We start from the raw sequence: 12320 nt of genomic DNA on the forward strand, positions 1-12320 counted from the left end.
AAGATAACCTCAAGGGATCCAGCTGGGGGATGGATCCTCAAATACAAACCACTGGGAGACTATGTCCCCTGGGACCCAAAACGTGGGAGAGTGAGGAGTTCCAAAGGAAGGGAAGGGAGTGATGTCCAAGGGTAGGTGCCCGAGGCCAGGCCCCACAGTGCAGGCCCAGGGATTCTTTCTGGAGAGAGGAGGCCAGTGAGCATCCCGGGGCAGAAGGATCTGGCAGAGGCCTGGAACAGAGGGCCTGGCAGGCGTAGGTTCTCAACTGTAACTTGCATTTGAACCACCTCAGGACTTGTTATTGTAACAATTCCTAAGTCCCACCCCAAAAGCTCGGGGTCAGTCAGTTTGAAGTGGGCCCATGAAGATGCATTTTAAAACAAATGCTTTGGGTTATGCTGAAGCAGGTCATTTGAGGGCCAGGCTGAGATGCACTGGGTCACAGGCTGTCAGGGAAGGATGGAGATTTGCAGAGGCCTCACAGTCAAAATGCAGAAATTCACGTCAATTGGAAAGATCATCTAGAACACAGCATCACTGACTGGATACCAAGAGGCTGGAAACGCAGCCTCCCAAAGAACAAGCTCTGTGCAAAGGTTGTTTAAAATACATCCCAAATAATTCCATGGAGATGTGTTTAATGAGATAGATGAGAACATGATCACGGACATCCTTCAGGCGGGAACTTGAAGGAGCCATGTGAAATACAGAGCCTCCTTTGGAGAGACCTTATCAAGTAGCAATTGTAAACAGGGAATTTTACCATGTAGAGGTCAGGGCTGAGGCCATTTCTGGCTAAAGAAATGCTCCTTTGTTTGAATGATCATGCAATCAAATTGTTCAGAGATGGAATTGTCCAAGGCAAACAAGTCAAAGAGAGGTTTTAGCAGAATTCGGTGCACACGGCTAAAAGGCATCTTGTAACTTTGCTCCCAGAGCATTGACTTACCCTAACTGCCTCCTTAAATGTTAATTATAATAGAGAAACAGAACTGTGTGTTGAGGGAGGGGGGTTATTTAAGACCAGTCCCTAGCAGCTGCCCCCTTTAAAGATCTGGCCTTCGGAACAATCCAGGCCAAGTCACTCATCAAATGGAGATTGACTTTTATCTGATTAACCGATGGAGAAACATCCTTTTCCGTCCTGCAGGAGCATTCTGTGGGAACGGCATTTTGCAGACTGCAGGGAAAAGTTGGGCCTTGGCTTCCCTCCTGCTCGGCCAGTGGAAAATTACAAAGGAGGCAGGGCTGCCCTCGGCCATGCTCACTGGATCTTCGTGGGCCCAGGAAAACACAAAGAGAAACCCAAAAATGGAGTAAGCCATTACCTACCTGGGGCGGAAAGGAGTCTGGGAGGCGGTGGGGGCGGGGGCGGCGGGGGCAGCGGGGGAGGGGGCCGGCACTGGCAGACGTGTCGGCAGCTGTCGGTCACCTTGGAGCAGGACTTCTGGGGCTCACCATGTGTCACCTGTGGACATGGACACACATACCCAAGAGAGGGAGAAGACAGTAAGGCAACTAGAAGCTGAAACGAGCCCAGGCCACCCTGTCCCCTGCCAGGCTGGGACTTGGGATTCCTCTCCAAGACAAAGGTAGGAAGAATCAACAGAAGTTGGATTGGTTCAAAGGCGACAGTGCTGTTGGGTGCTAGCCTGGCTGGTTTGGAGACCAAGGTTTTTTTCCTAGCTCTGCCAGGGACCAGCTATGGGACCCTGGGCCAGTGACCTGGATATGAATGAGAAGTAGACAAGAGCTGGAAGGTTGACTGGTAGAATTTCTCCATGATACAAATGAGTAAACTGAGGCCCAGGCAGAAGTAGCTGCCCAAGAGTCTCACACTTGGAGAATAAGACCCTTTATGTCCTCTGTACTCTAAGCCCAGCCACTTCTCCTGTCTTCCTTGCTACAGCCCAAGGCCAAGCCCTGGCCTTCTCTCCAGCCCTCACTCCTGTTGGCCTTTTTGTGTCTACTCTGGGGCAAGGCTCCCCACTCTTGGGGAGAAACCTCACCCCGTGAGGCCTCTGCTCCTGTGTCCCACATGACCAAAGGGAGCAGAGCAACCTGCTTGATGCTCTCCACTCAGCGTCCTGGTGTTCTTGTGAGAAGGGCACCCCACTAAACCACCTGCATCCCCCCAGCAAGCCCCAGAGGCTGCCCAACCCCTCGTGAGTTCATGTGGCCTACGAGGTCTGCAAGGGACAATCCCTGACAACCTCTCTCCCCATCTCTCTGCCCTCATTCTCTCCTTTCAGTTCCGGGCCCCTGGCCTCTGCAATTGCTGCTCCAGTGGTGGTAATGTTCTCCCATCCGTACCCCTGCTGCGCCCTGACTCAGCTTGGCGTGTCTCTGACCTCTTTATCCAGCCGGATTCTTTTGTATGGGCTGTGCTGGCACCAGGTTCCTCTCTAGGGGCAGAAATCTCATTTGGATGTTACCTGGTTCACACGTATCTTCGCCATGGCATTGTGAGCTCACTGAGGGCAGAGCACGCCTTTTTCCTTCTCTGTCACTATCATAAATCAGCATTTAAGGGAATGCCCACCAATTTGATAAGTCTTTGGTGAATGAATGAATGAATATGAAAAACTGGGCCAGAATCCACGCCTTTTGAACCCTGGCCTGTGTTTTTCCAGCACCAGTCTCAGCTTCCTCATCTGTAAACGAGGAAGAGTAGCCAGAGTGAGCAGTGCTCCACCAGCCCTGGATGTACAGTGGAAGCTCCCTGGTGGTTTTAAAAAATACTCATGCCTGAGCCTCACCCACACGGATTAAATCAGAATTTTGCAGGTGGAGCTGGGCCTGGGGATTTTGCTTAAGCTTCCCAGGTTAAACTTCTTATGCAGAGCCAGCATGGGAACTGGGTAGATGGATTCGACCGACTGCCAGTGTCCCTGGCTCTACAGAGTGCCATAAATCCACGAGTCTGATGTTTCATGCCTGTCCCAGGGAACAAGCTGGTTTAAAAGCATGAAGAGTTGCCAGTCACCCTCCACCTCCCCGACGGCCACGGTTAATTTCTGTATCATCTCTGAGCCACTAGAAACCAGAGCTCTACTTTCCCTGCCACTAGCCTTGTGTGGCCTGCCTCAGAATGCTGATCCAGCCCCTCTGTCGTGTGGCTGGGAGAGCCCCTGGGGCTGGGCGGCTCCCATCGCACCTGGGAAGATGTGAATAAGTAATGTGGGTAATATCAGCTGCGGTGGCAGCAGGAAGTGGGCTGATTTACAGCCCTGGCTTAATATCCACGAGGCCAAGAGGCTCCTGCTCATCACCTTTTAATGTTATTAAAGGGCCACTGACTGCATTTCAAACCCTGGAAAGCAATCATCTCTCCCACTGGGAAGAGCATACCGTCAGATCGTGGCCTCTGCTCAATTATTTTACAGAAACGATTAACTCCTTACATGTCAGTGGGAAATCCACCGGCTTCTAGACCGGTGCCATTGTTAGACGTCCCGTCATCGAGCCTGTGCGCCTCTAGATTCTGACCTGCTGAGACCCTGGGTTTGCTAGAAAGCTTCATTCTCCTAACAGCTGGCCTCTGAGACCACGTCTCCAATGCACTCTACCAAGTGTGTGAACTTCAAGCAATACCGTTGCCAGTGCAATTATTTTCTCACTCTCCAAGGTGCAATTTATGAGAGAGAGTTCAAGAAGAGCACGTTTGTTTAACCTGGCCCGACACAATGACCTATTTTTGTGAGAGGATATGAAGGCACAGATGTATAAGAGTGTTTAATGTGATGAAGTTCTAGGCAGAAAAATCGGGGCCAAATTTTAAGGCTGCAGGAAGAGTGAAGGAGCACACAGCATTTAAAAAATTGATAGCTCGGCCGGGCGCGGTGGCTCACGCCTGTAATCCCAGCACTTTGGGAAGCTGAGGCGGTCGGATCACTAGGTCAAGAGATTGAGACCTGGCCAACATGGTGAAACCCTGTCTCTACTAAAAATGCAAAAATTAGCTGGGTGTGGTAGCATGTGCATGTAGTCCCAGCTACTCGGGAGGCTGAGGCAGAAGAATTGCTTGAACCCGGGAGGCGAAGGTTGCAGTGAGCTGAGATCGCGCCACTGCACTCCAGCCTGGACACCGAGCAAGACTCCATCTTAAAAATAAATAAATAAATAAATAAATAGCTCTCGCCTGTAATCCCAGCACTTTGGGAGGCTGAGGCGGGTGGATCATCTGAGGTCAGGAGTTCAAGACCAGCCTGGCCAAACTGGTGAAACCCTGTCTCTACTAAAAAAAACAAAACAAAAATTAGCCAGGTGTGGTGATGCGCACCTGTAGTCCCATCTACTCAGGAGGCTGAGGAAAGAGAATCACTTGAACCCAAAGGTCAAGGCTGCAGGGAACCAAGATCATGCTACCACACTACAGTCTGGGTGACAGAGGGAGACTCCAGTCTCAATAAATAAATAAATAAGTAAACAAATAAAATTGATAGCTCTGGCTAGGTGCGGTGGCTCACAAGTATAATGCCACCACTTTGGGAGTCTGAGGTGGGCAGATTGTTTGAGCCCAGGGGTTCAATATCAGTCTGGGCAATAGAGTAAGCCCTCATCTCCACAATTTTTTTTTTGATTAGCTGGGCATGTAGGCACACACCTATAGACCCAACTACTCCACAGACTGAGGTGGGTGGACGGCTTGAGCCCAGGAGGCTGAGGCTGCATTGAGCTATTGCAGCCCACTACCCTCCAGCCTGGGCAACACAGCGAGACCCTGCTTCAAAAAAAAAAAAAAAAAGTAATGGTTCTCAGTCTGTTGTGTAAAGGCCTCTCTGAAACATGAGCAGGCACAATTGCTTAGTCAACTGCTCTCACTAAAGCATCAAGTCTGGTCCATCCTTATGCCTGAGGGCTGGGTCCTCCTAATAGTTTGGTTCAGTCCAAGCCTGTGGCATCTGAGCCTGCCTCGACTCTGGGTTACTTGGACCCCATATCCACTTGCCAACTTCTCTCCATCCTTCAAACCCATCTCTTGAACAGCCTTCTTGGGTGTTCATGCAAGAACTGGACTGAGATTTTTCTCTCTCTCTCTCTTTTTTTTTTTTTTTTTTTTTTAGGTTGGTTTTCACTATGTTGACCAGACTGGTCTCAAATTCCTGGGCTCAAGCAATACTTCTTCTTGGGCAAAGCCATCCTAAACCCTCCCCCACCCCAAATTAGACTCACCTGCTCAGTGCTGCTGCTTAATTCTGCAAACCCTCTGTCTGGGGCATTTCCTTGCTGTTTTGTATTACCTGTCTCTCTACACTAAGTTGTGTCTTAGGGTGGGCAGATAGATGGGTACTTTATTAATCCTGAACAATCATGACTTTCTGAGTCCTACTATGTGTCCCTCATGGGTTCATGCTCCCATTTCTCCCTGGGCATAACTGGGAGAGGTAAGTGATACTATCCACTCTTAACAGGCGGCCCGCAGGCTCAGCGAAGCTAAATGATGCACCAAAATTGCCCAGGGCCCAGCATTCCGTCGGTGCTCAGTGAAAAGGTGCACTGCCCACCAGTGGAGACACGTGGATCTGTCCCATTCCCCAGTGCTGGTTCCACCTGGGGGTTCTGTTGATTGGCAGTGTTGTATTTAGACTAATAGAGAGGAAGCCTTGGGTGTCCCCAGCTTGTCTCAGCACCTGGCGCGGTTGGTTTCTATCTTGGGGAATTTCAAAAGGAGAAAGAACTTGGCCCCTGAAATAAGCTGCTCTTGGTTGGACTTTGTTAAGAAAGAGCAGAGGCCCAGAACGTTCAGTGACTTGCCTGAAGCCAACAGAACGCAGGCTGGTATCGGTTCTTCCTGGGACCACTTATTCCAGTTTCACCATCACCTGCCTTCCAGGCCCTGCTCTGCAGTGCCCTCCTGCAGCCAGAATCCTATAAATGCTGTGGCTTTGAGAGTGGACTGAGTCACAAGTATGTCCTGGAGTCTCCTGGATTTGGTGCCTGGAGCAGGGGTCTGAGGCACACAGTGCTTCCCAGCATCAGCTCCCTCTTCTCCAACCACCATCCTACTCCTGGGCAATCGGTGCAGTTTTGGAGCCAGCGGACGTTGCCTCCTAAACCATCCTTGAATCCATCTACTCCTCGCCATTTCCTCTGCTGCCACCTGAACCAGGCCACCAGGTCTCCAGTGGGCAGCACCTGCCTCTCTCTATTTGCCAGATAAAATATAAGACACCCTATGACATTTGAATTTCAGATAAACCACAAATAATTTTAAAGTATATTCTCAATATTATATGGGAGATATGTTAAAAAAAAATCCAATTTGTAGTTGATTTGAAATTCAAAGTTAACTGGATGTCCTGTATTTTCTTTGCTAAATCTGGCCAGTCTCCCCTTCCCTACCTCTTTGCCCTTCCCTGCATCCTCCCTGCATCCATCCTTTATGCAGGAACTGGACTGAGATTTTGCCCTCTTTTATTTGAGACAGGGTTTCATAATGTTGCCTAAGCTGGTCTACAATTCCTGGGCTCAAGCAGTCCTCCCACCTCAGCCTCCCAAAGTGTTGGGATTACAGGCATGAAGCACTGCAACCAGCCTGGACTGAGATTTCTAAAATACCAGCCTGAGTGTGTCATCTCTTACTTAAAACCCTCTCCTTAGAACGATGTCCATAGCCCTCAGGATCAAGTCCAAACTGCAGGACACTATGTTAGTGGCTTACAACAGTGTCCTTACCCGGTGCTTTTTTCCCCTGGGTCTTCCAAAGTCCCTCTCTCCTCTGGCCTTGGGCTGTGCCCTCTGCCTGGACACCTCACCCTCATTTGCATCCTAATTTCTTATCCTTCCTGTCTCAACTGAAGCACCAGGCCTGTGAGACTTCTCTGACTCTTGCCCCAGGTCCAAGCTATTTGTTCTTGCTGAGCTCTCTTGATGATAATGACTTGTTTAATTGGCTCTACAGTGCCAAACTATCAGTGCCGTCAAGGCAGAGACCACTAAGCCCCTTGCACTTAACAAAGGGCCTCGCATACAGTAGGTGCCCAATAAATGCTGCCGAATCACTGACGACTGTAGAAAGGGTTCAACATCATTTGGGTCTGGGGTAGCGTTGCATCAGCACACGGAGACCCATAAGGCCAGATAAGAGGCTGTCTAACTATTGCTTTAGGAGGGCAGCCACAAAGATGATGGCTTCTGGCATCTTTCATGGAGACAGGCCAGCACCACTGTAACTTGATGAGACACACTCCTGTCACACCTAATAAATTTGCCAGCCTGTCATCCTCTTCCCTTGCAAAAAAAAAAAAAAAAAAGGAATCATCTGGAAGTGAACTTAGAAGAACCTAAATCACAGAAGCTCAAAATCTCGATTCCAGACACATTAAAGAATAGGGTGGAAAGGTTAAGAAATGCTCCCACCAACCCTTCTGGCAATTTAAATATTGCCTGACTTTAATGATTAAGTTTCTTATCAACTAGCAGCAGCTAGAGGCTTAAGGCTGATTTCAAGTTAAGAACTTGATGCTTTGAGGGACCCCAGGTCTCTTGCCTCATCCAGATCCCATTAATCATAGGACTTTGTTATGTTGGCCTTGTCCTTCCAAATGTTCTCCTGGCAAAATGCTCATGGAAGGGCAGATAGCTCTGAGTTCTTTCCCTAGATTAGAGAAACTCCCATGACATGACAGATTTTATTTTCTCCACTTAAAGAGAAACACATGGCTTCACGCATTTCCATTTTTTTTCTTCTCTCCTACGTTCTCCTGGATTCAGCTCCTCTGCTCAAAGCCAAATCCATTCATTCCAAACCCCCCCTTCCCTTGATTTCTCTGTCCCTATCATTTGTAAAGTAATTTTTCCACAACCGCAAGCCAAGATCTTACCCATTCTACTTGTCTGAAGGACTCCTTTCTTAATTGATTTTTATGAAAATTGATTTGTATTGAGTAAGAGCATCTGAAATACACACACACACATCTGCTTGTGTAAGTACTGCCTGGCTGAAGGACACTTAAAAAACTGAACTGCTTTCACAAAATTATTTCTTCTGGGGGGGTGCGGGGTGCTAGCGGGTCTTCTGTTTATATCCTACGAGCTCACACAGTAGAATTCTAGTCTTGGAGACTGACAAGCTCATTACGTTGCTCTCCACCCCAGCTGAAGAAGTCTTATGGAAGTGAGAAAACTGTAAACAAACAAATATAAAAACTAAGTGAGCTCAGTATCTGAGGTTCAGATGAAAGTTGAACACGGGAAGCTGGTCCCAACCACTGAAGTGTTTAGGAGTGACAAAATCCTGGTTCCTGAAGAGGCACAGCTGAGTTTAACAACTGCTTTTTCACACATTAGACAAAGCTGTCAATTCCAAAAGGAAAACAATTGTAAGTGAGATGGAGGCAAGCCAGAGAAGAAAGCAGAAGACTGGGCTGGGAGTAGGGGGTGCTTAGCAGCATCTGACCCCGGCTCTCGATGGGCAGTCACCCAGGCCGTCATCCAAAGGACTGACTGAGCAAGTTCCCGGCAAGGCCCCAACATCTGGGGCAGCTCATGGACCTCAGCAGACTGGCAAGCGGTCTTGCCCCATCCCTTTTTTTCTTGGTCTATCACCTGTACTCAGAGCAACCATATGAATGGTCCTCAGACCCCAAAATGCCACCAGGAGAACATGAGGCTGCAAATACCCCAGAGTGGATCTTCAGTGCCCAAAACAATAAAAATGTCCTCCAGAGCCAGCAGAACCTCTAACAATGCAAAAATGTCAAACAGACCACACAGTGATCAACAGAGTTACCCAGCCTGCCAGGCAGAAGACCCGCATTACTATTACTCCCACCGACAATGGCAGCAAACACTGCCAGGTAGTGTTCTCATGGTCCAGGCACTGCAGGAAGTAATCCTTACCCGAATTATCAAGTTCTTATACTAGTATAGTCAGTAGAAGAAACTAACTCAGAGAGGGTAAGTAGGTTGCCTAAAGTCTCCCAGCTGGTAAGGGACAGAGCTGAAGCTAAAATTCCAGAGCTGACATCAAAGTCCACCTTGTCACCTCTCCACTGTACCGTGACCATGCACATTCTGGGGGGGTAAGGGAGGGAATAGGGACCATCTCCCTGAACCCTCTCTCTGACCCTAAGAGGTAACTCCAGTTAATGGCTGCCTGGCCTCTGCGCTGGGATCTAAGGGACCCAGGGTGAGAGAGGCATCCTGGGCGGTCCTGACAGATGGGCCACCACGCATTATCTGTCCCCATCCTCAACTCTGCTGCCTACAAGAACCCGGCCGTCTCCTGTGCTGAAGACCAGTTTAAGAAAGCTAAAGTTCATCAGTGGTTCTCGTGGGAAAGAAATAATATATACCCTTGGGATCATTTTTCTTCATAAGTTTGTTTCTTTGCTGAATGTCTGCCCTAGAATGTCATCATCGGAAGGTATTCTCTGAGCCCCTTTCCCTTCCAAGGCCATGTCCTGCAGGCTTTAGGCCACAACTGAAGCCTCTCTTTGGAGTTTCTTATCTTTTCAGGGACCCTAGCAGCTTTTCTTTTCCCAAGCTCTCCCGAGGACCAATCAGTGGTGCGGCTGCAGGAAGCTAGGGTCTCAGGAGGGAAGGGACAGGTCGCCCCTCACCCAGGAGGCCCTCCCAGCCAGTGCGCGGCCGGCGCGTCTCACCTGCACGAAGCCCCAGAGCGGGTGTAGCGCGCAGTGCAGCAGCAGCGAGGACCAGCAGCAGCCACGGCGCAGCACCAAGTCCCGGAGGAGCATCTCGGCCCGCGGCGCCCGCTCCTGGGGCGAACTGTCAGAAGAGCAAGGCTCGGGTCAGGCGGACACCCCACGAACACTTTCGGCGCCGCACACCAACATACCTCCCAGACCGGGTCGGGCGGGCACGCCCCGCACCCTGGGGCACGCTAGTAAACCAAGCCTGCACTTACACTCCGCCTTACACCTTCACTGACTCTTCGTGCATCCCAGAATTCACACCCTTTCCCTATGCACATCCCCAGAATCCCGCGTGTACACTTTAGCTCCGCACACAGCTCCAGAATACTGCGTGCATACCTTGGCCCCATGCATACCTCCAGAAACAGCCAAGCACACTTACTGCGCCCCATGAACCCCCAGAAGCAGTCATGTACAACTCACTCTCACTGTGAGCACACTTCAAACCCAGCGGGCACTACTCACCCTGCGCGCACACCCACAGAAACAGCTGTGCACACCCACCAACCCCTGCCCGCACCCTCGCTGACCCTGCATGAACGGCACCAAGAAATCACACGCTGCGTGCACCCTCACTGCCCGGCCGGCCTCATTGCGCACACTGCAACAGAGGCACCTCCGTGCGCTGCCCCACTGCACGCCCCCACCCAGCCCGGATCTCCCGCTCCCGGGCGTGGGTTTCCCCCCACGCCTCCATCTCCGCCCGCACCCTTGCAACGCCTCACGCCACCTTGCCTGGTGGCGGCCTCAGCCCACCCTCGGCTCGGGAAAGAGAGGTCCGCGTTCCCCCCGCGGCAGCTCTGTTGCCGAGCCGCCGGACAGCCCCCATTTAAAGCCAGCCGCCTCCCCAGTCCCCCGCCCTCTAGGCGGGGCCTCGGTCCTCACCCTGGCGGCTGCGCGGGCGCCCGGGGGCTTCACATGCCGGGGAGGAGCGCCCGGCGCTGGAGCAAAAGTTTGCGCGTCGGTTGGGCCTCCCAGGCGGCTGAGCAGAGGACCAGGAGCGGCGTCCTCGCACGGGGCGCAGGGCGCGGTGGCTCCGGGCTGCGCCTGGCCGCGCGCTGGGCGGGAGGGGCGGCACCCCGCGCCCAGGGCCGGGGCGGGCCGCCTAGGCGGAGGCAGAGGGCGGGGAAAGTCTCCTCCAAGCCGCCAGGAGCCGGCCGCGCGAGCCCTCCCCCTGCCCGCGTTGGCTCCCTGCCCTTCCCGGTGGCGCCGCGCGGCTGCCCGGGGCACGGGGGTGCCCAAGCTGTCTGCGACCCTCACGCCGGCCCGAGAGAGGCAGCGGTGGTAGACGCCGGCAGGGAGCGCCCGCTGGGGCAGCAAAGCCGCGGGCGGAGGCGAAATAAATAATGCACGAAAAAGGAAAACAGACGTGAGCGGAGCCAGAGCCTCTCCCGCCTCCCGCCCCGGGCTGCGCTCCCGCCCGCGCTCCCCCCACCTCCTCTCCGCCGCCGCCACCAGCGCCGCTGCAGTGATTCCTCGTCTCCATCTAGCGAGGCTATTGTGTATTGGGCGCTTAATTATTTATTCACCCTGGAGGCCGAGGATTCCCAGTTCCAAGGAGTCTTGCCCCTTGCCTGCCCTTCCCCCAGGTCTCTCCCGATGCTGCGGAAAGGTGGTGAGTTCTGACTTGAGACCCTTTTTTGCGCTTCATCCCTGCGGACTCTCCCCGCAGCACTCCCGGCAGGCTCTCCTGGGCGCCAGGGCTGGAAGGTGCAGGCCGCCCCTCTTTGGGCCAAGGGCCTTGTCCTCTCCTTTGTAGTCCAGCAGCAGAAACTCTCTTGCAACACGAGACTGCGGCTGGAAGGAGTTGTGACGGCCCTGGGGAGAACGTTTCTACCACTGCTATTCCTCAACCATCTGCAAACTCCTCTGTTTGAGGCAAGATTATCAACAAGTCGGTTCTTCGGGAAGTAGCCTGCTTACACCCCTTTCAAACCAGCTGCGCCTAGCAGCATCCCAGGCAGGCGGCCGCTCTGCTCTTGGGCGGAAGCGCGTTGACTGATGGGGAGCGCCTTCCAGAAGGCCCTCAAGGCCTGGACAATCCTATTTTAAGGTTGAATGAGAGAACCAGGGGCTTAAGACACAGAGCAGAGAGTCAGGCACTGCAGCGCATGCATGGAAGAACCCTTTACTGAGCACCTTTTCCCAGTATTTGGACACCCTTAAGCCATTCCTGTAAATACACGCTATAAACTGCTGGTTTGCAAAGTATAAAGCAGCCTGCAAACCAGCTTTCAGAACAATGTCTTAGCGGCCTCCTTCATGCCAGGGCGCTGCCCCAAGGCTCTTTGCCACATAAATGCTGCAGATTCTATCTCAACCAGCAAGATGCAGGGATGAATGGGAAGGAGACCCTGTCCCTTCTCCCCCAAGAATTCAGGGAGATGGATAAAACCCACCATTCCACTGTGATCTGCCATGTCACTCCCTCTGCCCTGAGAAAGGGGAAGACTGAGGAATGGAGGGCGGGTTGAGTAAAGGCTCCTAGGAGAGGGCGGCTTCCTGGGAGTAGGAACATCTCAAGCATCGGTAACCCTGTGCAAAGAAATGGAGACATTTGTTCAGTCCTTCATTCCTTCATTCCATATGTAGCCTCCATGCGCACCGGCAGGAGCCAGAGAGAACACTGGATGCTGGGTAGAAAAGGGAACAAGAGGATAT

At 52.1% G+C, this 12320-nt stretch overlaps 1 non-coding gene across 1 annotated transcript; it reads right to left on the reverse strand.

Moving 5' to 3' along the window:
- Positions 1-1357: 1357 nt before the first annotated feature.
- On the reverse strand, positions 1358-10480 carry LOC108316861. The gene is made up of 3 exons (XR_005203178.1): positions 10390-10480; positions 9609-9732; positions 1358-1468 (listed from the first exon to the last, which is right to left on the reverse strand). It is a non-coding gene; the product is annotated as an uncharacterized LOC108316861 (transcript).
- Positions 10481-12320: the final 1840 nt, after the last annotated feature.

The sequence above is a fragment of the Cebus imitator genome, unplaced genomic scaffold (assembly GCF_001604975.1).
Source record: "Cebus imitator isolate Cc_AM_T3 unplaced genomic scaffold, Cebus_imitator-1.0 Scaffold193, whole genome shotgun sequence".
NCBI lineage: Eukaryota > Metazoa > Chordata > Mammalia > Primates > Cebidae > Cebus > Cebus imitator.